Raw genomic sequence first — 25,804 nt, 5'->3', positions numbered from 1 at the left:
CACTACACTCTCTGATCCCTCCAAACAGAGCTTAACAATTACATTGGAACAAAAACATTATGGCCCTGACTGGCAGTGCCAAGTTGTCCTATTACATTTACCTGCCTCAATATTTTCACATCTCCGGTAGAGGGGGCGCAATGCTTTTTTATTAGATACAGTAGAAATTACTTTGCAACGTTAAAGAGACAAAAACCTTTGACGCGGATGTAACCTGTAAAGATAGCACCACCTCCCGATCCTTTTGTTACCCTGTGATACCCTGGTAATTTGTACATAAGTGTACTGATTTCAGGGAGAAGCTGCTTCTTCAGACTCACCATCACTTCTGACGGGACCCTCCGGAGGAAAATAATCAATTCAATATTGATACACACCCAACTAAAAAGTAATTTTACAGGTAAATTGCAATCCTATCGAATGCAAATGAAACCGTACATTGCATAGCCTAAGGTTACATGTTGCACTACTCCAAATTAGGAGTACTAATCTACATTTTATCTGTTTAATTGAATGCGCATTGTTCAGGAGACGTTAAATCATTTATTACAAATCCAATACATGATATTTGTATATATTGCATCATTGTTATAATCGGAAATTGGTTTTGTTTATAATCGCTGCATCAGACATTCGCACCATGTCGGATTTGACCGTTTCTATTCTAGGCCAATTTATGTATTTGACAGGGACAATGCACATTAATTAACATTTAATGTGCCAGATTTAGCCAGTTTGGTAGTTTTCATCTGTAGTCCCTGGGAAGATAGTTGGCTATCTAGCCTGTGGTTTATCTTGTAACTCAAACGTTACTACGTGGGGCGATTAGTGTTAAAATATGTTATGTTGATAACGCTAGATACGACACCAATAGGATAATGATTTATTAAACTTTAAAGTACTTACATTATTAACAAGAGCTAAACGCGGAATGGGGATGTACTTTCAGAGAAAACATGAAACTGATAGGGTGATTCAGAAGGTAGCTGGAGGGGGATTTGAACCTTTGCCAATAAAAAAGTGAATGCAACCTGGTCTCAGAGCATTTCGTATCATTCAGTAAGTACATTTGAGACACTCAATTTAGTTATCTTATGGTATGTATTAATTTGTGGATGTCACAAAGTTAGGGGAAGGATTAGCTCTAATGATAAGTTGTTGCCAACTAGTTAAAAAAGTAGTAAGTAATTAGCAAAAATGCTAAAGTTGTCTTTGAGATTCAAACATGCAACCTTTGGGCTGCTAGATGTTCACATTGTTATACACCCAACCAACCACCTTCCCTCCTTATGATTTTCCCTTAAGTAACATTCTGTCTCATGTAACCATACCAAACGGAACATATCATACTAAATTGGGTGTCCTGGATTTACTTTGACTATGTTACATCTAGTCTATGAGACCAGGCTGTGCTCCCAATTGAGATGTTTGTACTTGCCTAACAATTACTATCCTGATGTAATTATTTTTCTTAACAACATACACCAATTGATGGTGCAATAAAGACGCTTTACAATTGGTTTTCACTCTGCACGCATGCACACACACACACACAGCCAATTATTTTGTAGTCAGGTTCACTGTTGTAATTATGGAGGAGAATGGCAGAGTCATAGCTGTGTGATTTACTAGTGTCTGCATCCCAGCTGACCCACTATTTGGGACAACCTTAATACATACAGTACCGACTTTTCAGACACTGGAGACACAATATCGATATGCCAGCATCAGCTCCTTGAGCATTAGGCATTGTGGTATTACTGTAAGTTTGCCACAGGTCATGCGCTGGAATTTGAACATGATTTTCCAAGCATTTCCTGTTTTCAATGAAGGGACATCGTGCAAAGGGGATGTTGCTCTATCCAGCTTAGGAAAATAGTTAAATAGTCATAGGATGTGCTGAATTCTTCATTAAGGAAGTTTTGCTATACAGGTCATAATGCCAATTTTCAAATAGTAATGGCAATTATAATGTATGCACCATATAATGTTATAATCAGCATATAATCATATCTTCTATAATTTCATGATAATATAACATAAAACGGACAGAGTTATGAATTTGGTTTGTGAGAATCATGTCCATGCTGACACAGATCTCAACTTAGTGCCTTCCTCAGCATGTGTTAGAAAGTGAGTACTGGCCATGGGAATGTCACAGGAAGGTTGTTGTGGACTACCATTTGGGAAACAAAGAAAACTGGACCAAATTATATGTATTCTGCAAACATTTTGCTAATGTATACAGATATTTCTGGAACATTCTGAGACTCAACATGTTCACAAGGACACTTACTTGAAAAACACATTTTCTCACTCAATCTTTTTCTCAATGTTGCAGGGACGTCACGATGCTACGGATTTACTTGTGCTTGAGTGTTGTTGTCAACATGGCCGTCTTGCAGGAGGCTGAGGAACCCATCTCATACACGGTAAGTGCCACTCTCACAACCTCCACATGCATACACTGCAGTGCATGTTGCAAAAACAAAAATGCACTAAAAGACGCAGCTCCTTACAACAGTTGTGGCAACTCTTCGCTAAATTTTCCGCACGTTTGTGCCAAGGTCAAATTTTCAGTTTTGTGGCAAACTGGCGTCAAATTTGCAGTGACTTGTGGAACTTCTGGAAAACAATTCTAGAAAGCTTGTAGCGAACATTATTGTTTCCTGCAACATATGAAAATACCAATTAGTTCAGATTTTTGGTTACTTTCTGTATTAACAACATTTAATGCAGTGTTGGGGAGTAGTGAACTACATGTACACTGAACAAAACTATAAAACGCAACATGTAGCAATTTCAACAATTTTACTGAGCTACATTTCATAAGGAAATCAGTCAGTTGAAATCAATTCATTAGGCCCTAATCTATGGATTTCACATGACTGGGACTACAGATATGATTATGTTGGTCATACACACCTTAAAAAAAGGTAGGGGCGTGGATCAGAAAACCCGTCAGCATCTGGTGGGACCACCATTTGCCTCATGTAGTGCGACACATCTCCTTAGCATAGAGTTGATCAGGGTGTTGATTGTAGCCTGTTGAATGTTCTCCCACTCTACTTCAATTGGCTGTGAAAAGTTGCTGGATATTGGCGGGAACTGGAACACGCTGTCATACACATCGATCCAGAGCCACTCCAACATTGATTGTCCTAATATTAATGTATTTCTTCATTCCATTCTTTTACTTTTAGATTTGTGTATTGTTGTGAATTGTTAGATACACTGTTGGAGCTAGGAACACAAGCACAAACACCCTCAATAACATCTGCTAAATATGTGTATGTGACCAATAGATTTGATTTGAGAGCATCACAAACATGCTCAATGGGTGGGTGACATGTCTGGTGAGTGTGCAGGCCATGGAAGAACTGGGCCATTTTCAACTTTCAAGAATTGTGTACAGATCCTTGCAATATCATTCTGAAACATGAGGTGATGGCAGCGTATGAATCGCACAACAATGGGCCTCAGGATCTCATCACAGTATCTCTGTGCATTCAAATTGCCATCGATAAAATGCAATTGTGTTTGTTGTACATAGCTTATTCCTGCCCATACCATAACCCCACTGCCACCATGGGGAATTCTGTTCACAATGTTGACATCAGCAAACTGCTCGCCCATATGACGCCATCTGCCTGGATCAGTTGATACCGGGATTCAGCCGTGAAGAGCACACTTCTCCAGCATGCCAGTGGCCATCGAAGGTGAGCATTTGCCCACTGAAGTTGGATATGACACCGAACTGCAGTCAGGTCAAGACCCTGGTGAGGACGAGGAGCAGGAAGATGAGCTTCCCTGAAACGGATTCTGACAGTTTGTGCAGAAATTATTCTGTTGGGCAAACCGACAGTTTCATCAGCTGTCTAGGTGGCTGGTCTCAGACGATCTCGCAGGTTAAGAAGTCAGATGTGGAGTTCCTGGGCTGGTGTGGTTACACGTGGTCTGCGATTGTGATGCCGATTGGAAAACGGCTTATGGTAGAGAAATTAACATTCAATTTTCTGGCAATAGCTCTGGTGGACATACCTGCAGTCAGCATGCCAATTGCATGCTCCCACAAAACAAAATCTGTGGCATTGTGTTGTGTGGAAAAACTGCACATTTTAGTGGCCTTTTATTGTCCTCAGCACAAGGTGCACCAGTGTAATGATCATGCTTAATCAGCTTCTTGATATGCCACGCCTGTCAGGTGGATTAATTATCTTGCAAAGGAGAAATGCTTACTAACAGGGATGTAAAGAAATTTGTGAACAATTTGAGAGAAATACATTTGTGCACATGGAACATTTCTGGGATCTTTAATTTCAGCTCATGAAACCAACACTTTACATGTTACATTTATATTTTTGTTCAGCATATTTCAACTAGTAATTTAACTACATTTTCCAGTAGCTTGGTAGTAGTTGAGATAAATTCAAATCTAGGTAGTTAACAACTTTTTTACCAGGTAGTGGTGCAGCTAACTACTGGAACTACACAATACTTTGTTTGCAAAAATGTTATAAATTATGGGTGAAGTAGGCAATCATTTACTTTATTTTTTGGGCATGAAACCTGCCCAATTCTCACTTAAAACATGGTCTATTATACACAAAAACTTTGTTAAGATATGACCCCAACGTGATCTGTTCTTGCAATTTGTGGTCTATGCCATTTCAGATTTACATGATAATTTTTTCATGAGGTAGTTTAAATGCAGTGAACTACTTTTTCAAAGTAACTTTAGATAGCCCTTTACAATCGTACTTATACGGGTATACGGGTTGGAAATGGCAGATTTGGACACTGACAAGAGTGTAAATTTGAACACAGTGGCTGTACAGTAACGTTTTCAATGTTACTGAACAGCCACAGATGGCGCCAATAGAGATGGCAGCTTCGCTTCTAGTCCGGGAAGAACTATTGGAAGAACTATTGGTTATCAGAGAGACATCAACTTACCAGCACTACGACCAGGAATAAAATTTTCCCAAAGCGGATTCTTTGCCGGTGTCACAAACTCCAAAATGAGCGGACCAAGGCGCAGCGTGCATTGAGTTCCACATCTTTTTAATACAAAGTGAACCAAAACTTACAACGACCGTGAAGTCGTAGTGCCCACACACACTAACACAAACAATATCCCACAAACACAGGTGGGAAAAATAGCTACTTAAATATGATCCCCAATTAGAGACAAGGATTACCAGCTGCCTCTAATTGGATATCATACAAAACACCAACATAGAAAATATAAACTAGAACACAACATAGAAATATTAAACTAGAATACCCCCTAGTCAGGCACTGACCTACTACACCATAGAGAAACAAGGTCTCTCTATGGTTAGGGCGTGACAGTCTGCACCTCCCAGGGCATTTGAACTGATTCCAGAGGCTGACCCAAAACAACGCTGCCAGAGGAGAGGGCGCCAGAGCGTTCTTCTAGTGAGGCTTCGGATGTGCACACACCAGTCCCTAGTTAACAAAGTTGACGAAATCAGGGTAAGAGTTGCTTTCCAAAGAGATATCTAGGATTGTAACATACTCTGTTTCACGGAAACATGGCTAGCTGGGGACATGCCGTCGGAGTCCATACAGCCAACGGGATTTTCAGTACATCACGCTGACAGGAATGAACATCTCTCTGGTAAGAAAAAGGGCCGGGATGTATGTTTCATGATTAATGACTTATGGTGTAATTGTAACAACATACAGGAACTCAAGTCCTTTTATTCACCTGACCTAGAATTCCTCACAATCAAATGCCGACCGTATTATCTCCCAAGAGAACTATCCTTGGTTATCTGTCACAGCCGTGTATATCCCCGCAAGCAGATACCAAGACGGCCATCAAGGAAGTTCACTGGACTTTATGCAAACTGGAAACCATATATCCTGAGGCTGCATTTATTGTAGCTGTGGATTTTAACAAAGCTAATTTGAGAAAAATGCTACCTAAATTCGATCAGCATATTGATTGCTGTACACTAGTGAGTAACACATACGAAAATTGCTACTCTATCTTCTGCGATGCATACAAGGCCCTCCCCGCCCTCTTTTTGGCAAAACTGACCATGACTCCATCTTGTTGCTCCCCTCCTATAGGCAGAAACTAAAACAGGAAGTGCCCGTGCTTAGGTCTATCCAACCCTGGTCTGCCCAATCGAATTCCAAGGTTCAAGATTGCTTTTATCACGTGGACTGGGATATGTTCCCGGGTAGCCTCAGATAATAACATTGACGTACAGTGGGGGGGAAAAGTATTTAGTCAGCCACCATTTGTGCAAGTTCTCCCACTTAAAAAGATGAGAGAGGCCTGTAATTTTCATAATAGGTACACTTCAACTATGACAGACAAAATGAGAAAATAAATCCAGAAAATCACATTGTAGGATTTTTAATGAATTTATTTGCAAATTATGGTGGAAAATAAGTATTTGGTCACCTACAAACAAGCAAGATTTCTGGCTCTCACAGACCTGTAACTTCTTCTTTAAGAGGCTCCTCTGTCCTCCACTCGTTACCTGTATTAATGGCACCTGTTTGAACTTGTTATCAGTATAAAAGACACCTGTCCACAACCTCAAACAGTCACACTCCAAACTCCACTATGGCCAGGACCAAAGAGCTGTCAAAGGACACCAGAAACAAAATTGTAGACCTGCACCAGGCTGGGAAGACTGAATCTGCAATAGGTAAGCAGCTTGGTTTGAAGAAATCAACTGTGGGAGCAACTATTAGGAAATGGAAGACATACAAGACCACTGATAATCTCCCTCGATCTGGGGCTCCACGCAAGATCTCACCCCGTGGGGTCAAAATGATCACAAGAACGGTGAGCAAAAATCCCAGAACCACACGGGGTGACCTAGTGAATAGTAACGAAGCCTACCATCAGTAACACACTACGCCGCCAGGGACTCAAATCCTGCAGTGCCAGACGTGTCCCCCTGCTTAAGCCAGTACATGTCCAGGCCCGTCTGAAGTTTGCTAGAGAGCATTTGGATAATCCAGAAGAAGATTGGGAGAATGTCATATGGTCAGATGAAACCAAAATAGAACTTTTTGGTTAAAAATAAACTCGTCGTGTTTGGAGGACAAAGAATGCTGAGTTGCATCCAAAGAACACCATACCTACTGTGAAGCATGGGGGTGGAAACATCATGCTTTGGGGCTGTTTTTCTGCAAAGGGACCAGGAAGACTGATCCATGTAAAGGAAAGAATGAATGGGGCCATGTATTGTGAGATTTTGAGTGAAAACCTCCTTCCATCAGCAAGGGCATTGAAGATGAAACATGGCTGGGTCTTTCAGCATGACAATGATCCCAAACACACCACCCGGGCAACAAAGGAGTGGCTTCGTAAGAAGCATTTCAAGGTCCTGGAGTGGCCTAGACAGTCTCCAGATCTCAACCCCATAGAAAATCTTTGGAGGGAATTGAAAGTGTGTGTTGCCCAGCAACAGCCCCAAAACATCACTGCTCTAGAGGAGATCTGCATGGAGGAATGGGCCAAAATACCAGCAACAGTGTGTGAAAACCTTGTGAAGACTTACAGAAAACATTTGACCTCTGTCATTGCCAACAAAGGGTATATAACAAAGTATTGAGATAAACTTTTGTTATTGACCAAATAATTATTTTCCACCATTCATTAAATTCATTAAAAATCCTACAATGTGATTTTCTGGATTTTTTTTCTCATTTTGTCTGTCATAGTTGAAGTGTACCTATGATGAAAATTACAGGCCTCTCTCATCTTTTTAAGTGGGAGAACTTGCACATTTGGTGGCTGACTAAATTCTTTTTTGCCCCACTGTATATGCTGACTCGGTGAGTGAGTTTATAAGGAAGTGTATAGGAGATGTTTTACCCACTGTGACTGTTAAAACCTTCCCTAACCAGAAACTGTGAATTGATGGCGCCATTCGTGCAAAACTGAGAGCACGTACCACCGCATTTAATCATGGCGACTGGAAATAGGGCCGAATAGTTATTCCCTCCGTAAGGCAATCAAACAAGCAAACTGTCAATATAGAGACAAAGTGGAGTCGCAATTATGGGACAGAGAGATAGAAGCTGTTTTTCAATCTCAAGCCATCAGATTGTTAAACAGCCACCACTAGCACAGAGGCGGTTGCCTACTTACAGACTTGATATCATTGGCCACTTTAATAAATGGAACACTAGTCACTTTAATAATGCCACTTTATGAATGTTTACATATCTCGCATTGCTCATCTCATATGAGCAATAATGTATACTGTATTCTTTACTATCTATTCTTTACTATCCATTGCATCTTCCCGTTCTGTCACTGCTCATCCATATATTTTATACTTATATATTCTTATCCCATTCCTTTACGAGATTGTGTTATTAGGTTTTGTTGTGGAATTTGTTAGATATTAGGGTTGTTGTGGAATTGCTAGATATTACCTGTTAGATACTGCTGTACTGTTGGATCTAGAAGCATAAGCATGTTACTACACTCGCAATAACATCTAACAATAAAATTTGATTTGATTTGAACATGCTATACATGACGTCAGATCTCAGGGTCTCCACTTCACAGCTCTGTATGGGTTTTGACTGACAGCCGTTCTGAACTCGGGCACCACGTGCCAGTGATGCGTAGGCTGACTCAAAACCCGCAGTCCCCACAGTTATACTGCGGGGAAGGCAGGTTTAGGGTCATGCAATATGGTGTGGATGAAGGGCGGGTGGGGGCAGGTTGAATAAAGAGAAAATAATAGCCTAATGTAGCCTACTGTTCAGATGGAATAAATTAAATCTGACTGTAGGTCTATAATCTTAATATTAATAATTCCTGCAGAATGAAGCATTTCTTCCAGTAAAATGATACACCAACTGTAGGCAAAATTTTGACTCAGGAACCGGAGTGGAGAAATATTATTTATTTATTTCAGCATCTTGAGAGAATGTTAATGTGCAGTTAGATTCAGGCTGTATCACAACCAGCCGTGATTGGGAGTCCCATAGGGCCGGCTCACAATTGGCCCGGCCTACACCGGGTTTGGCCGGTGTAGGCCGCCATTGTAAATAAGAATTTGTTCTTAACTGACTGGCCTAGTTAAATTAAGGTAAGGGGCCTCACGAGTGGCGCAGGGGTCTAAGGCTGTGCCACTGGAGCCGGCTGCGACCGGAGGCCCCTGGGGCGGCGCACAATTGACCCAGTGTCGTCCGGGTTAGGGAGGCTTTGGTTGGCAGGGATATCCTTGTCTCATCGCACACTAGCGACTCCTGTGGCGGGCCGGACGCAGTGCACGCTGACCAGGTCGCCAGGTGTAAGGTGTTTCCTCCGACATATTGGTACGGCTTGCTTCTGGGTTGGAAGGACATTGTGTCAAGAAGCAGTGCAGCTTGTTTGGGTTGTGTTTTGGAGACGCATGTTTCTCGACCTTCACCTCTCCTGAGTCCGTACGGGTGTTGCAGCGATGAGACAAGACTGTAACTTCTACCAATTGGATACCACGAAATTTGGGACAAAAATGGGGTGTTACAAAAAATACAAAAAAACAACTATAAATAAATTAAAAATAAATTAAATGTGAAAAAAAGATACTGTCTGTAGAGATGCTATCTTTATCAGCATCCTTAAAGCTAATAGTATTTCAACCACATAAAATATGCATCCAAGCCGAACTGAAATCTTATCAGAAATATGTTGGGTCGTTTTCACAGCTCTCTCTTTCCTTTCCTTGCAACCGGTCAAACTGATGAAATTTGGACATTTTACACAGAAAATATTTTCAATTTTATTTGGGGGGGGGGGGTTATTGCATTTTTTCACTGGTCCCTTAACATGTTTGCTCCATTAGAGAAGCATAGATGACAGAGAACCAATGTCAACTAGATTGAAGCATTGAATCAACAGATATATGGCATTCTTCTGGCAAACAAGTGTTTATTTAGTCACATATAATGACAGAAGAGAATCTGTATGTATCTATAGATATGTTGACTAACAAATAGCCTTCAAAAAATGTTGGAAATTATAAGCAGAAACATATCTTAATCATGCAAAAAAAGCATGCACCTCCTGTCAAAAAAATCTTTCTACCGTCTCTGGCCCACAGCAAAAGCATTTCTATATTACGGGTTAGGGTCGGTTCTGGGCCTCCAGATTTTCACTTTATCACTTATAGTCGGGCGGTTGTGGATGGGTTATTGGTAATTGCGAGCGTGTGTGGGTGAACGAACAGCTGACCTGCTCACCCCCACCACGTGTGACAAGAAGTTCCCAAACTTTGTCCTCAGGACTCCAAGGGGTGCACGTTTTGGTTGTTGCCCTAGCACTACACAGCCTAATCAAAAAAGGATCTAATGAACAAGCTTTGATCATTTTAATCAGCTGTGTAGTGTTAGGGCAAAAAGCCAAAATGTGCACCTGGACAAGTTTGGGAAATGCTGTGCAAGGGCATTGTGGACAGGGATGGCAGATGTGGGTGGAAGCATCTGCCTCTGATACCCAAAGGTTGCAAGTTCAAATCCAATGATAGAAAGTTGTTTTTGAGATTTTTGTTTTAAGCCTCACCCAAACTTTACCTTTTTCCTTAAACATTCAGAGTTCATGCCTAAACTTAACCTTAAAAATGTCAAAATGTGACGTTTGCAACAACTTCGAAATTTGAGATTTGAACAACATGGATGAACGTCTAATTCTCAGATATAGTTAAGTAAACTATGTTTGTTAAAGGTAGTTTAACTTCTTCCGGTGTGAAGTAATTGGTAGCTTGGAAAACTATATTTTCAGAGTAGCTTCCTCAACACTGATTAAATATCTTATCTACATAAAACAAATCACACAACTAGTTTAGCTTCTCTGTGAGCAGTAAGTTCATTTAAACATACTTAATGTACTAAATATACTAAACTACATATTTTAAATATATTAATAACAGATACAAAAATAAATCAAATACAACTTGAAATGATTATCAGCATGCTAAGGAAAAAATTAGCAAAGACTGAATATTTCCTACATGAGAGAAATGTGAACACTATGGGGATTTTAACTTTAGGATGTTTAACTAACAAATGTTCATGAACTAAGTGATAACTGATAAGAAATTTGCTTTCAACCAATGGAAGTTAAAAGAAAAAAAATCAAACCCAGTTCAGAACTATTACCTTTGAGTGAACTTTGTTCTTTGTACAATGCTTAATGACTGCATGCACTGACACAATCAGAAAACACAAACACTAAGATACTGAAAACAATTACTGGGGTCAGCTGTTAAAGTTGTGCAAATGCTATACAAAAAAACTGGGACTCAGGGACTAGCATAAACTAAATCTAAATGTGTGGCCAACTGTTCCTAGAGAGCCACAGTATATGAGATATTTCTCCAGCCAAGCGGCAACACAACTGATTCAAACTAATCAATCTGTGTTTCTGCTTGGTAACTGTTTGCTTCTAGAAAGAGAAGGAACAACACATGATCAAGATGAGCTAGCAGTTTCATTAAAGAGCAGATTTTTGCAAAGATGAAATGTATAGCAGGCTACATTTATGAGAATACTACATGTATGCATTTGCTTACCTTATCAAGCTTGAAGATTACATTACACTCCTTTATCACAGAAAAGTGTTATGAGTGAATGCACCACATGTAATTATGTGCGATGAGAGTTGGGAAACAAGTTCAGGGAGTGAGTAATTTAATCAATAAACAAAACATAATACAAAACAAGAAACATGAACAACGCACAGACATGATACTGAAACAGGAACAATGACACCTGGGGAAGGAACCAAAGGGTGTGACATATATAGGGCAGGTAATCAAGGAGGTGATTGAGTCCAGGTGAGTGTCATAAAGAGCGTAACGATGGTGACAGGTGTGCGGAGAGGGAGCACATGTGACAGTACTCCGACGCACGGCTCAAGCCGCAGGACTTTGACCAAGATGATGATCCCGGGGATCAGGAGCGAACCAGTCACCACTGCGAAGGTGCTGGAACCTGTCGATCCAGCTGAGGCGCGGGAGCTTGGCAACCTAGAGGCCCGGAGAGAGAGCATACGTGACAGTATTCCCTCCCCGGCACGTTCAGCTTCAGCCGCAGGACGCCAAGTACAGGGATGATCCCGGGGAATAGGAGAGGACTGGTCGCCTCCGCTGAGGCGCAGAAACCTGACGCACCGGCTGAGGTGGAGACCCGGCTGAGGTGGGAGAGCCTGATGAGCCAGCTGAGACCTCCTCGGTTGCCTCGGTCGACGCATGGGAGCCCGTCGAGCCCGCTTGCGGCACGGGAGCCCGTCGAGCCCGCTTGAGGCACGGGAGCCCGTCGAGCCCGCTGAGGCACGGGAGCCCGTGGAGCCCGCTGAGGCACGGGAGCCCGTGGAGCCCGCTGAGGCACGGGAGCCCACTGAGGCACGGGAGCCCGTGGAGCCCGCTGAGGCACGGGAGCCCGTGGAGCCCGCTGAGGCAAGGGAGCCCGTGGAGCCCACTGAGGCACGGGAGCCCGCTGAGGCAAGGGAGCCCGTCGAGCCCGCTGAGGCAAGGGAGCCCGCTGAGGCACGGGAGCCCGTCGAGCCCGCTGAGGCAGGGGAACCCGTCGAACCCACCGAGGCATGGGAATCTGACAAACCGGCTAAGGCCTCCCAGGTAGCTCCGGTTCTGACACCCGGACCCAACATCACCTCCAAAAAATGTATCAATCCCTGATGCTTCACTTGGGTGAGGCGTCATTCTGTAACGATGTGCGCTGAGAGTCGAGAAGCAAGTTCAGGGAGTGAGTGAGTTAATCAATAAATGAAACATAATACAAAGCACAGTCACAGAAACTGAAACAGGAACAATGACGCCTGGGAAGGAATCAAAGGGAGTGACATATATAGTAATCAAGGAGGTAGTGACATATATAGTAATCAAGGAGGTGATGAAGTCCAGGTGAGTGTCATAATCCACATAACGATGGTGACAGGTGTGTGCCATAACGAGCAGCCTGGTGACCTAGAGGCCGGACAGTGAGCACATGTGACACCACAAACATATTTCCAGGGTGTTGATGCATCCTCTTCCGACAGGATGGGTATGGGCAGGGGATCCATCTTCAAAAGTAAAGTTTTGCTCTGATCAAGTCAGTTCATATTGAGCTGGTCAAGTCAGCTCATATTGCTTGTTGCTACTTTAACTTAGCTGTTGTGCTAGCTAACATGGTACTGAACAGTGACGCTAGCATATTGACATTTGTTATTGCAAGACAGCAAGTCTTTACCTAAAAATGTGTTTAGGCAAATCATTAGTTAGCTTGCTAGCTACCACATTAATTGTGCAAAAATATGATAGCTATCTAGCTAGGCGCTAGCCACTAGCTGAGGACTAGCCAGTCTGTGGCACTGACAGTTTGCAACAACATGTGTTTCACTCTTTCCCATAAAACTGCTAAACAGGCATCAATTAGCTAACATGATTTAAGTTTATTAGGATGTTTAATTAATAAATTAGACACTCACTGTACAACTTCGGTAGGTAGATCACTTGGTTTGGATTTCCAATAGATTTGTCTGACCGACTGGTCATCAATGCTTACTGGTCTTGGAACTACTTCTGGTTTGCCACTAATAAATATTGTTGCCACAAGTTTGCCACAGATTAAAATAGAATCTTGAGAGAATTGTTTGTCAGAAAAAAACTCTGGCGAACTGTTTGCCACTAGTGGCAATAAATATTATTGTTGCCTAAGGTTTGCTGCAGATTCACCACCAGTGGCCAACATTTCCAAAATTATGACGCACAATACTTAATTTGCAGCAAATTAGCCACAAACTTATTTTTGTAATTGGCAGCACAAGCAAGAGCCCGTACTGAAGGACAATATACATTTTCCAAAGTGGTATTTCATTCAAGTCAAGGATGGGGTCAATTACATTTTTTAATTCAGGAAATGAAAATCGTCATTGTAAACAAATGGACAATTTGCATTTCATTAAGTAAAATGTTAATTCACTTCCTGGATTGAAATGTGAGTTGACCCCAACCCTGACTCATGTACCAAGTGAACGTTAATGAAAATTAACAGAGGGCTTGGAATGGACACTGATGGGGTGGGATAGCATTGGCATGTCTCCAGTGGAGGATGTCTCCTTCTCGACAAATGACTGTAGTTGAAGTTGTTGTTGTTGGAGCTGATGAATTATGGCGGTAATAACATGAGTCTGGACTCATGGAGACTGGAGACAACACATGCCCGTGCACACACAGTGGCAAGTCCCATGACTCAGAAGAGAGCAAGCGAGGAGAGCAGACATTCCACCCTGGATGGCGACAGACTAAACACATTGTTTTGGGGTGAATTAGGGAGACACAGGTGTTCTTCAGGCTGACTCCTTAATTGCTGTCTGCCTGATTTCCTCATATATAGGCTCAAAGTGGCATAACAAAGGAGCATAAGACTACATATTTAATGAGATGTAGACTGTAAAGCTTCAGAGATATGTGATACGTATTTTGTAGATCAATTAATCAATCGATTAATCAATCAATCCCTCAATCAATCAACAAACCAATCAATTGAGGACCAGATACTTATCCTCCCTTATTTCTATTCACAGTGCACAGATGGCTATACATTTGACATGGAACGACAAGAATGCAAAGGTAAGAGCTGCTTATCAACACTTTGTCAAATGTCCTTGTACGTTTCTGACTTAATGAATAGATTGATTAGTAGATTAATTGAATAGCACTATAGAACAGATACGAACAGTTCTAGCAGACACCGTACTGTACACATACCATACAGTATGTGTATACCAAGCATTTTGATGGTGGAGGTGGGGGTTTTCCTGGTACACTCATGCTGACTTGGTGGTGTTACACTCCGACCAGACCTGTGTTCAAATACTATTTGTTTTTTTCCAACCTGGAGTGACAGGTGGGTGGGATTAGCACTTTTGGGGCTATTCCACTGGTGTCATTGCGCCAGGCAAGCTCAATCAAGCACAGCTTAAGTAGTTGAAAGAAAATAAGCCGTGGCTTACTATATGAACCCAGGTCTGTCTCTGAATGCAGTCCTCCCTTTTTCAGACATCAACGAGTGTACCACGGTGCCCGACGCCTGCAAGGGCGGCATGAGGTGCATCAACCATTTCGGAGGCTACTTCTGCCTGCCCCAGAATGCCCAGATCATCGTCAGTAATGGTGACGACGAGCCCACCGTGGCCCCTCTGGTGGAGGAACAGCGTCCTCTGGCACCCGCCCCTGCTCTGCCTGTCCGACGGGTCATCCAGAGCCCCTTCCAAAGCCAGGGCACCATGCAGTGTGCCGCGGGGTTTGTGGTGGACGAGCTCAACTACTGCCGTGGTAAGAGTAAGCCCACGCAACTTCACTTGGGCGTGTTTATTAGGATTAGGGCACGCTATAGTAAAATACAAATACCCTGATTCGTTATGGAAGTGTCCAGCATCATTTTAATCCTACATACAAAGGTTCCATCACTCCCTGACGAATGTCATTTGAAGTATATAGGAATGGATCTGCCAAACAGTTTTTGACCAGAGGTTGATTCTTATAAGTGGACTGTAGTGCAGTGCAGTTATACAAACTCAGTACTAAGGCTACAGTACTCAGCATTGCAGGAGCCCCAATTTGAATGAGCAATCCCAGCAGGCAGATTTCCCTCTGGAGTACTACCGATGCTAGTTTATGAACAGATATTGAGGCAAAAGATAGCCATCACATATTGTCATTCAGTCAATTCAGGATTCATTCCAATTTGAATTCATTCAAATTGATTGCAGTCCCTTTTCAAGTTTAGAGCACTTTGTATGAAAACAGTTCTAGTGAAATTCCTTACTGGCACCGAAGATCTTACACTACATGTAGTCCTATTTTGTTAAGCCAATAACACCGTATATGAACAGTTTATGTGCTGTCTGCAGGTTATGAAGATGCATTGTGTTTGATCTGTAAAGTGGGGAACCACTTAACTTCCATTTACCCCTTTGCTCTCTTTCTTTGGATGATGGATTTGCAGCCGTCATTAAAGAATGTCCTCATTTGTCTCTGTGTGCGTGTGCATGCGTGGGTGTGTGGGTGTGGGTGTGGGTGTGGTGTGTGTGTGTGTGTACATGCGTGTGCATGCATGTGGGTGTGTGTGTGTGTGTACATGCGTGTGCATGCATGTGGGTGTGGGTGTGTGTGTGTGTGTGTGTGTGCGTGTGTGTGTGCATGTGGTGTGTGGTGTGTGTGTGTGTGTGTGTGTGTGTGTGTGTGTGTGTGTGTGCGTGTGCATGCATGTGGGTGCATGTGGGTGTGTGTGTGTACATGCGTGTGCATGCATGTGGGTGTGTGTGTGTGTGTACATGCGTGTGCATGCATGTGTGTGTGTGTGTGTGTGAGTGTGTGTGTGGGTGTGGGTGTGTGTGTGTGTACATGCGTGTGCATGCATGTGGGTGTGTGGTGTGTGTGTGTGTGTGTGTGTGTGTGTGTGTGTGTGTGTGTGTGTGTGTGTGTGTGTGTGTGTGTGTGTGTGTGTGTACATGCGTGTGGGTGCGTCCTCCAATCTCCTGTTGGCAAACGGTGCAAGATTTTAGTCAAGTTGCAACATGCCAAATCCTGGCAGTAGAGGGAAACAATTGCTGTTACATAAACCATTGAATCAACATGGGGCGACAGCCAAGCCAAGCTCAGGGAAGGAAGGAGATGGTCGCCAACAACACATTCCTGAAACATATTTTTTTCTCATTTAATCATTGTTTCTTTCATCAGAGGGACTGTCCTTAAGTTGGAGTGATTCACAAACTTAAGGCAGACAGATTAGTGGTATGTACTGTACAGTATTATACAGTGTCAGATACAAGATCAAAACGATGCAACATCTCCAAAGAAAATGGCTTTAGTCATTTGCATTGATACTTTTCCAGTTTGTCATCACAGTCAAAACATACACTGTTACCAAGAAAGGTTATTGCAGTGTCTCGTTCTTACAACTGGTAAACATTTGCCACATTCTGCCTGCGAGTCTGGTAACTAATGCTAATAAGACCGTGGCACTTAAACCATTAATAAAAGTTCACAGGGCGGGATTTAACTCCAGCCTTAATTCTTTAATGTTTACAGATCTGGAAAGGTTTGAGCAGTGTAGTGGTATAGCGTCATCAAAATGCTTCCACCTTCCAGATAGGCAAACATTGAAGGGTTAGGGCCAAGAGGAAGGAAGGCATAGGGAGGGAATTAGCCATGCTATTATTATGTTGCACTGCTGAAGAAAGCAGGGCTGTGTGCATTAGGACATACAGTAGCAAACGTGTTTTGCAATAGAAAACGAAAACAAGTATTTCTTATTGGGTAAGTTCAGATAGTACCTCTCCATTTCACTCTGTTTCCGAAAGTTTTCCCCACTACGTGCCTACTGAACACAGCCTAGGGATTCCTTTTCCAGGAAATGAGGGCATAAATAAACACTTTGAATTGACCTCAGCATTTGATCTGTGGAGACAAACTTAAAATGAGTTCCTAAAAATCAGTGGCTGCTTCCAGTAAGATTGCTTTAGGTAACAATATCCCTTACTCAATTGTGACATTGTTACATGCAAGTTTATTTTTGACAAATTAGCTCGTCTTCGTCTTCATTTCCGTCCTGCACAGCTCAAAAGCCTGGAGAGGTCTGTGCCCCATTTGTGTTAGAAGTGGACTAGGGAAACCCTTAGGAACTGTAATCACTGATTTGTAACTGAAAATATCATGTGAAGGCAAGGTTTCCACCCTATTGCTTTCACCAATCCAACCTGGTCAGATCAGTGATTTGTAATTTCTCCCCAAGGAAGGAAGGACATATTTCTAAAGTATTGGAACAGAGCCTGAGTATTCTACTGTTCAATCAATACATTGACTGTAAGGTTCAATAGAAACTCATTATTGAAGCGCCAAAGAGGAGACAACCAGCAGACACTGACTAGAGCCATCCCACATCTCATCCACCTTAGACATGGACACCAAAAAGTAGTCACAACATCACTGCATGTGCATACTTATGGGCTTTAGTCTTTAGCATTTGATTTGGTCTGCGGCATATTCTTTCAGAAGCTTAGTTCCCTTGTTTACTCTCTTTCGTCATTTCAAAGGAAGAGCTGTTGCCCTTCTCAAAACAGTAGTTTCTCATCCTGGATGTTTACATATTTGAAGTGGTAGTGGGGGGGGGGCTTCCCTCAGTAGTTTGAACCTGACACCTTGACGGAATGAGAATATATAGGGGTGCTTGGCACAGCATTCTTGCAAAGACACAGGGATCTTTGTAAACCAAGCTTTTTGGATAAAATGTTCTGGGGGCGGGTGGGGGACAATATGTGCATGCACTCTGTAGTGCGGTTGTATTTCAACGTTGTAGTTTTATCCAATTCTGGCAAGAAGTACTATATTTTAAGGTGTCATGTTCTTTGCATTCGTATTCCTGGCACAGTGTGTTAATTACACGTATGGTACATCAAACTCAAGTTTGATTTCAGGATTGGTTCACCTCTGTCAGCATGTCAACTTGTCACTGGTCTTAATTTCTAGGGAAAAAGGTTGCAGGGTGACAGTATCGTCACTTTTTCCCCTCATATATGCTGAGTGGAGGCCAGCTTTGATCATTAGAGCTATTCACCTCCCAATCCCACCAGCCAAAAGCAGGGTCAGGCGGGCTTTGTTTACTGGAAGTGTGTGTGTGTGTGTGTGTGTGTGTGTGTGTGTGTGTGTGTGTGTGTGTGTGTGTGTGTGTGTGTGTGTGTGTGTGTGTTGAAAGGGGGAACTTGTTTCCACAGACTACCAGCCTCCAGGATGACATAATTCTCACCAATTCTTCATAATTCTCACCTTGTGTCCATCACTGTCGTCACAAAATTAGTTACATCAGCAGGGTAAGAGTAGGCTGGTCTCAGATCTGTTTGTGCTGTCAATGACCATAGGATTTGGTAATAAATACAGCACAAACATATCTGGAAGCAGGTTAGGGTATGAGGGGAACGGTGCGTTGAGCCTTTGAGCTTTCTGAACAGACTCGGTGTTCTCTCCCACACGTCTAACACCTCCAACTATTTATAAAGCCCTTTTACATCAGCCAATGTCAAAAAGTGCTGTACAGAAACCCAGCCTAAAACTCCAAACAGCAAGCAATGCAGAAGTAGAAGCACGGTGGCTAGGAAAAACTCCCTAGAAAGGCCAGAAGCTAGGAAGGAACCTAGAGAGGAACCAGGCTCTGAGGGTTGGCCAGTCCTCTTCTGGCTGTGCCGATCTCCCCCGGAAAGGGGAGATCAGTGATTTAAATCAATGGACAGATGAGACCAAGGCTGCTGAGGCACGGAAAGGGTTTCCCTGCCGGGAGATCTGGTTTGGGCACATAAGGAGCAGGTGTTGAAGTAGCGGACGATGTCGTGCGCCAAGGTTGGCAACCAGTACTTAGCGGAGATGGATTGAATGGTGCGGGTGATACCTGGGTGTCCAGCGGCAAGGGATGTGTACGCCTAGGTCAACAGCCAATCCCTTACCTCTTTGGGAATGTAGCTGTGCTCCGGAGGGCAGCTAGCAGGCGCGGGTTCCCTCTCCAGAGCCTGGCAGATGTCCACGTCTACATCCCAATGCACGAGGACAACGATTCGGGTGGGCGGAATGATATGTGCACTCAGAACACCTCCACCACAAAGGGCAGCATAGGGTCTCGGTGTTTCAGCAACGGGGCCGAGGTGAAACGCCCCTTCAGTCAGTGGAAGGCCTCATCGGCTGCAGGACTCCACACCAACTTGCGTGGGTCACCCTTGAGGAGAGAGGTGAGAGGAGAGGCGATGGAGCTGAAGTTATTAATCAAGCGGCAGTAGAAGTTGGGAAACCCCAAAAACGTTGTCCCTTTATGTTGGTTGGGACTGGCCCTGACCTTTCTGCCCAACCTTCCTTTCATCCATATCCACTCCTTGTGGGCTGATCCGGTATCCAAAGGAGACAGCAGCTTGATGGAACTGGTACTTCTCCGCTTTGATGTACAGGTTGTTCTACAAGATGTGTCCCAGGACTACCTGGACGTGGGCGGTGTGATCTTCCAAGTTGGCCGAGTAGATCAGGATGTCGTCAATATACACGACCACCTGATGCCCAAGCATGTCCCCGAACACCTTTTTCACGAATGCCTAGAACACCGACGGAGCATTGGCTAATCCATAAACCATCACCAAGTACTCATAGTGCCCAGACATTGTGCTGAAGACCATTTTCCATTCATCCCCCTCCCAGATGTGGATCAGATTGTAGGCACGCCGCAGGTCCAGATTAGTAAATAACAGGGCCCCGTGGAGCTGTTTGATGGCAGCCGGCACCAACAGGAGAGGGTAGAGGTACTTGGAGGTGATGGAATTGAGACCTCTGTAGTCGATGCACAGACATAGACCTCCCTCTTTCTTGGCCATGAAGAAGAAGCCTGCCGTCGCAGGGAAGTGGATGGGTGGATGAAACCCTGTAGAGAGCCTCCTGCATGTACTCCTCCAATAGCCTTGGTTTCAACCACCGACAGTGGGTAGACAGTGCACAGAGTCTGCTAGCAGGTCAATGGCACAGTCCCAGGGGCTACGAATAGGGAGAGAGGTAGCACAGGTCTTGGAGATAACCTCCCGGAGATCCTGGTTACCTCCGGGATGTTGGCCTGGAGGGCAACCACAGACGGTGGGGTCACGAGATGGTTGGAGCCACGAGAGGCCGAGGATGACTTTGTGTACTGGTGCCTCGATGATGAGGAAGGGAAGGATTTCTCGGTGCAGGGGTCCCATGGTGATGATGAGTGGTGCTGTGATGTGATGTGTCTGATTGTCCCAGTTCCCAGTGGTTGACTATGCAGTGCTTGAACCGGAAAAGGAGAGGAGAGGTGATGTTCAGGGAGGAGGCGAGGGCCTTGTCAAATCAAATCAAATGTTATTTGTCACATACACATGGTTAGCAGATGTTAATGTGAGTGTAGCTTGTGCTTCTAGTTCCGACCATACAGTAATATCTAACAAGTAATCTAACCTAACAATTTCACAACAACTACCTTTTACACACAAGTGTAAAGGACTGAATAAGAATATGTACATAAAAATACATGAATGAGTGATGGCCGAACAGCATAGGCAAGATGCAGTAGATGGTATAGAGTACAGTATATACATATGAGGCGAGTAATGTAGGGTATGTAGACATTATATAAAGTGGCATTGTTTAAAGTGGCTAGTGATAAATTTATTACATACATTTTTCCATTATTAAAGTGGCTAGAGTTGAGTCAGTATGTTGGCAGCTGCCACTCAATGTTAGTGATGGCCATCAATCTGATGGGCGAAATAAAGGAGCACTGGAGTAAGAAGCCACAGCATTTAGACAAAGTTCCTTCATATTTGTACAGGTGGGACAATCGGGCATCGCTGACCTGGGTGGATTGCTGGATGGGCTGGGGACTGGCTCGCTGGGGCAGCTCATGGTAGAGGGTCCTTCATTAGTTGGAGGTGATGCCCCTCGGATGATGTTGAGCCGTACCCAATTGCGCCAGTTGGTCGTGGGGTTGGTGGATTAGGTGTCCCTGTTCGCCGACTCTCTGGAGATGTCTGGATTTTCTGCTGTTTCCATTTGTTGAGGCACTATTCTGTAGCATATATGCAGGGAGTCAGGAAACAAGTGCATTTGGTTAGTTTAAGAACGAAGACCATGAAGATATACAAAATAAGAATGGGCATGAAAAACTAAAACCTGTTAAATGAGTTGACACTGGAGAGATGAAGCAGGTACAGGGAGTAACATTTAATAAATAACAGACATAGAACGAGACAGGAACAGCGTCAGCATACAGAAGACAATAACAATCGAAAGCCGGGAGAAGTCCGATGGTCTGGCTTAGGCAACCCCGGTTCCATCGGCGGCGGAATCCACCCTGACGTCACCAACAAAACAAACAAACAACAAAAAAAACTCATGGACTGGCTGGGCAAACAAGAACTGACGATCCAGCTGAGGCCCGACTTGGGATGGGCGCCATCCGAGCCAACCGGGCCAAGAAATCTCTCGAGCCAGCGAGGAATGGAAGCCCGACGAGCTAGCTAGGCAACCCCGGTTCCATCGGTGGCAACCCAGAGCCGATGTCACCACCAACCGCCGACTCCCGTCATGTTGGCTGCTGCATTCTGTCACATGGGATGACCGGAACGTCCAAGCAGGTACAGTCAAACAAATAAGGCACGGACAATGAATGAGGCAGGAACAGCGTCAGCATACAGAAAACAAAGACAAAAACAATCAATCCAGCCACGGAGAACAGAGCTGGGGAACTGACAAATATTGGTGGAGGAAATAAACAGGTGATAAATGAGTCCAGGTGAGTCCAATAACGCTGATGCGCGTGACGAGGGAAGGCAGGTGTCCGTGATGGATGGCAGGAGTGCGTGATGCAAGGCAATCTGGCGCCCTCAAGCGCCAGAGGGAGGGAAGAGCGGGAGCAGACGTGACAAAACCAATACAGCCTGAAGACTGAGGCTTCTGAGGGCTAGATAATGGGGAAGTAATCAAGGTACTGATGAAGTCCAGGTGTGCATAATGATCGGGAGCAGGTGTGCGTAATGTTGGTTGCCAGAAGTGCGTAATGTGGGTTGCCAGACCAGTGGTTAGTAGACCGGCGACATTGAGCGCCGACGCGGGAGAGCGGGACAGCGGGAGTAGGCGTGACAACTTTCCTGAGCATGTCTGTGTCAACCAAGGAGAATAAATCCATAGTGCCTTTGCATGGTAGGCACATGTCATCAAACTTCTCATCAGGTTGTTTGGCTGATACCAAGCCTAATGTTTTTATCTTATCTCTCATCACATTCAGATGTGGAGAAAAGTTGAAATAAGTTTGCGGGGGTAGGATTTATCAGCCATCAATGGTCGAGAAGAGCAATCTCAAATTATTCTGGTTATTAGTGATCAAGTTTAAAAAATGAGCCCATCTAGCATTTCTAATTGCCTTGTTATACAGTATGTGTCAAGTTGTTCTCTTAGAATATCATAATGGACCTGAAATTTTTGACTTTTCCCACTTCCGCTCTGCCTTTCTGCAATTTTTCTTTAATTTATTAGTCCCTCCTTGTCTTGCAGATGTAAACGAGTGTGAGGGGAGCAACCCCTGTCAGCACCAGTGCTACAACATCATGGGCTCCTTCATCTGCCAGTGTGAGCAGGGTTATGAGCTAGCCTCTAACCAAGCCTCCTGCCAAGGTACTGCAAGTCAATATTAGGAAGATGTTCCTAATGTTTGGTAATCTCCGTGTATATTTATCAGTACCTTAATGTATACTGATACAATTTCACAATCCCCCCACTCACACCTAATATTTTCTTTCCTGAGAAGTTTCTGTCAGCCTTCTCCTCTTTAAGGGTTGACTTCGTAATATTTATATATTCGTAGATATCGACGAATGCGCCTTCTCGAGTTACATGTGCCAGTGGCAGTGCGTGAATCAGCCTGGAGGATATGTCTGTGCCTGTCCCGAGGGATACCAGCTCCAAGGCAACCGAATGTGCCAAGGTAAATAGGCCTGTTTCAACTAGTATAATATCTAGCCCCCTCTTACACCAGCAGCAAGTCGTACGTCATAGTAATGAATCTCAATACCTGTTTACCTGAAACCCCAATGATAACTCATTAGCTTTAGGCCTAGATTTTTACTTGTATCTTGTATCAGTATTGACTTGATTAACTAACAGTACATGAGATAGAAATTATAGTTTCACATTTAGTTTTGAGCTACGCATTGCTTGTTTACAAAGACCTCAAGACAGTTGCACTAAGCTCAATCTATTTTAAGCTATTTTCTTATTGAAATTACCATTGACTACATTTTCTCTCCATTAACAGACATAGATGAGTGTGAAACAGGAAACAACTGCCGCGAGGACGAGATGTGTGGAACTACTTTGGCGGTTTCCGCTGCTACCCCAGGAACCCTTGCCATGAGCCCTATGTGAAGACAGGAGAGGGGTGAGTATGGTCCGGTGAAATGCATGATGATAATCACATGATGAGTAACCTTGACTAGGACCTGAAGTCTTTGCGGGCTAACACAGTATTGTGGGGTGAAGGAGACCCAGGTTCAAATCCAGGTGGTTGCATAGTATACATAGTATGGACCCTTAAAATGACCACAGAGTGGCTGCATGACCTTTATTTGCTGACGGGATGATGTCAACGGAGGGGAGTATTTTTTCTATTTTTAGTGCACTAATTGGTTATTGTTATTCATTTTTTATGAGTATTTATTTTTTAAATTGTGATTTATCAGGGGGTGCTGCAGCACCCTCAGCACCCCTACTTCCCGTGACTATGGGTAGGCCTGATCACCAACAATGAGAGCCTATAGGGAGGAGGTCAAAGACCTGGCAGTGCTGAAAAGATTCTGGCATAGGCCCTCAGATCCTCAATGTTCTACAGCTGCACCATTGAGAGCATCTTGACTAGCTGCATCACTGCTTGGTATAGCAACTTCTTGGCATCTGACCGCATGGCGCTACAGAGGGTAATGCGTACAGCCCAGTACATCACTGGGGCCAAGCTCCATGCCATCCTGGACCTCTATACCAAGCGGTGTCAGAGGAAGTCCCATTTCTAGGGCCTATCTGCATTGACCCTTTTTGCACTAACTTTTTTGACTCATCACATACAGTGCCATCAGAAAGTATTCACACCCCTTGACTTTTTCCATATTTTGTTGTGTTAAAACCTGAATTAAAATTGATTTAAATTGAGATTTAAATTGAGATACCCATAATGTCAAAGTGGAATTGTTTTTCAGATTTTTGCAAATTAATTACAAATAAAACTACTCAATGCCTTTGTTATGGCAAGCTTAAATACTGTATGTTCAGGAGTAAAAATGTGCAAGTCACGTAGTAAGTTGCATGGACTCACTCTGTATGCAATAATAGTATTTAACATGATTTTTGAATGAGTACATCATCTCTGTATCCCACATATGCAACTGTCTGTAAGGTCCATCAGTCGAGCAGTGAATTTCAAACATAGATTCAACCACAAAGACCAGGGAGGTTTTCCTGTTGGTAAATGGATACAATATAAATTAAAATGCAGACATTTAATATCCCTTTGAGCATGGTGAAGTTATTAATTACAACTTTGGATGGTGTATCAGTTGTCAGTACACCCAGTCACTACAAAGATACAGGCCTGCTTCCTAACTCAGTTGTCAGTACACCCAGTCACTACAAAGATACAGGCGTGCTTCCTAACTCAGTTGTCAGTACACCCAGTGACTACAAAGATACAGGCGTGCTTCCAAACTCAGTTGTCAGTACACCCAGTCACTACAAAAGATACAGGCGTGCTTCCTAACTCAGTTGTCAGTACACCCAGTCACTACAAAGATACAGGCGTGCTTCCTAACTCAGTTGTCAGTACACCCAGTCACTACAAAGATACAGGCGTGCTTCCTAACTCAGTTGTCAGTACACCCAGTCACTACAAAGATGGGCGTTAAGCCTCTCCTAACTCAGTTGTCAGTACACCCAGTGACGAGGGTTGTTTCAAAGATACAGGCGTGCTTCCCTAACTCAGTTGTCAGTACACCCAGTCACTACAAAGATACAGGCGTGCTTCCTAACTCAGTTGTCAGTACACCCAGTCACTATAAAGATACAGGCGTGCTTCCTAACTCAGTTGTCAGTACACCCAGTCACTACAAAGTCACTACAGGCGTGCTTCCTAACTCAGTTGTCAGTACACCCAGTGACGTGACAAAGATACAGGCGTGCTTGACCCACAGGCGTGCTTCCTAACTCAGTTGTCAGTACACCCA

The 25,804-nt window shown here is 43.6% G+C and overlaps 1 pseudogene; it reads left to right on the top strand.

The window, feature by feature from the left end:
• Window positions 1–196: 196 nt before the first annotated feature.
• On the top strand, window positions 197–23,977 carry LOC135532572 (EGF-containing fibulin-like extracellular matrix protein 2; annotated as a pseudogene).
• Window positions 23,978–25,804: the final 1,827 nt, after the last annotated feature.

This window comes from Oncorhynchus masou, unplaced genomic scaffold, assembly GCF_036934945.1.
Source record: "Oncorhynchus masou masou isolate Uvic2021 unplaced genomic scaffold, UVic_Omas_1.1 unplaced_scaffold_1912, whole genome shotgun sequence".
NCBI lineage: Eukaryota > Metazoa > Chordata > Actinopteri > Salmoniformes > Salmonidae > Oncorhynchus > Oncorhynchus masou.
The sequence above is the reverse complement of the archived record's forward strand: the minus strand, read 5'-3'. Positions and strand labels throughout refer to the sequence as shown.